This window comes from Pinus tabuliformis, chromosome 2_2 (assembly GCF_031772625.1).
Source record: "Pinus tabuliformis cultivar Carrire ecotype Pingquan chromosome 2_2, CPIR1, whole genome shotgun sequence".
Lineage (NCBI taxonomy): Eukaryota > Viridiplantae > Streptophyta > Pinopsida > Pinales > Pinaceae > Pinus > Pinus tabuliformis.
Window position 1 is genome coordinate 816,984,432 of NC_142300.1, and position 2,425 is coordinate 816,986,856.

Here is a 2,425-nt window from a genome sequence, read left to right on the forward strand (position 1 = left end):
CGTTCAGGTGACTAGAGAATTTTCCTTAAACTTCACTGATGTGGAAGCCAAGGTTGGAGAATTGAGTTTCCCAGTTTCAAAGGTTACTATCTCAGCTGCTACATAGATCCCTTTGCATGGATAAAAATGGTTCAAGGCCATTCCATTAGATATGATCAATTACAAAGATTTCTGAAGCCAAAGTATAAAAATAAAGAATATGGAGCTATTGTGTCAAGATAATATCTTCTTGAAACTTACAACAAATTATTCAAGGTGATTCAAAGAAAGTTCACTTGTGAAGGTAGATTTGGGAGGGTTTATCGGTACCACTTCATGTTGTTGATGCATTTTACAAGTAAACTCCCTTTAAATATACCTTTTGACTTGTTTAGGAGCAATGGTAAGATGGCAGATAAGGATCGGGATAAGAAGAGTCAAGTGGAGCCCAGTCTCATTCATTTCTCCTTGCTCAAGTTGTTAGTGGTGGAAGAGCTCAGGAAGAAAAAAGAGTCATTGCAAACATTTTTGAATTCATCCAAGTTGATAGCTAAACTTTCAAATAGTCCCTGAAGTAAAAAAGATACACCCTCATCAGTGGCAAAGGATGTTCAACCAGCAATAGAAAGCTCAGTCAAAAGGCCACAAACGTTAGTTTACCAGTCTGACAGGAAAAAAGGAAAAAGGATTCATTTCTCCCCTGAGGTGGTGGAGGCTTCCAAGAAACCACACACAAGAGCTGATACAAAAAGGTTATCTAGGGAGAAAATACCTGAAAATCCTACTGAAGTTCAAGGCATCATATCATAAAACATTGATGACAGGGATAAAGAGATTATGGAACTGCAGGAACAGTTGAAAAAGGCTCATTTAGTCATTGCTCAGCTTCAACATGATAATAGAGAGTTGAAGAAAAATATTTTGGAAAAGGCATCTAAAGCTGATGAAGCAGAACCAGTGACTAAAACCACTTCACTTGCCACTATATCCAAAGGTCAAGGAAAAGCAGAAACAGAGGACATCAAAGAGCTAGAGACCTCATAATCAAGAATCCTAGTAAGAAAATATTCAACTAGGAAATTGGAGCTAAAGAAAAAAATTTGATGAAAGGAAAGTCAATGCAAGAGAAGAAGAATACTAAGTTGAATTAAGGAAATCACACTTTCCTTAGGCTAAGGAAGCAGTTGAGGAAATCTTAAAATGAAATGATCAGGCTTAGAGAACAAGATGAAAGGGTTGATCAGAAGATACATGATCACCTGAATAGTTGTGGGCCAGCACTATTTAAAGCTAAATATATGTTGAGGAGAACTCTTCCCTTACATAGACAGCTCAAGAACATGTACAGGCAACATCTCACCTTGAAAAAGGAGTTGAAGGTTGCAAAACAAGAATTACAGGAGGCATTGCAAGGAAAGCAGGAGGAAAGAAGAGGAACACTAGATTTGTTAGTTGAGGCAGCTAAAGTTTGATTGTTGACAGGTAACCAATATAGTTTTGATTTTTTCCCTTTTTGTCCTAGTGCATCATTTTATATCAGTCATATACACAATAACGCAACAAATTTTTTGCACTACTGTCAAAAGCATCGAGATTTGGTAGAATATCAGAGTTTTGGCACTTTTTCCTATGTATGGAGGTTCAAGAATGTATTGAGATTGTCAACATCATCCATCAACCATTTTTCTCGTTCATAGACTTTGACAGTTGGTCAAATTCATGCAAATTAAATTCTTTGTGCTTATTTGCTACGCTTTTGTCGTAGGTGATGATTTTCAAGAAGGGAGGTTTGCAATTTGGACAATTGTTTTCTAATGGGTATGTGATGTTTTAGGGATTGTCTTTCACCTGGTTGACACATTTAGGAGTAGAAGATATGATCAATAGTATGAAAATGACGAATTCAATGTGCTCAATTTGCTGCATTTTTTTTTAAGAAGGAAGTAGCGCAGCAAATATGTTGTGCTTCAACACAGTCAATGGTTTAATCTTTTAATTTGACTCAATACCTCCTAAAATTGATTCATATGGTTATGACAAGTGTCTTGAACTATTTTAGATATTCACACCTCATCTTTATGCAACAATTCAATGTATTTTGTTATGTATATTGTTAAAGATTCCTTTAGTCAAACAATTCCTTAGTTTGTAGAAGGTAGTCTAGTATTCGTTGCTACAAGCAAAAAACTAAATATTTTTGGGGAATTTGGTTCCTAAAGGGAAGAATTAATATTTTTTTAAGTATATATGATGTAATTTGACAAAAGTGTTGGTCAGTGTGTGATAGAGAAAATACATTGTGCATTGTACATTTTTATTTGAAAATTTCACTGAATAATGAAGCTCGAAGTCTACTTGTTCAAGGATTCATGTGTCAATAATTTATGGTGATGTTTATCTCCTGTTTATGTTTCTTTTTGTTCTGTTATAGCCATGCTTAAATGTT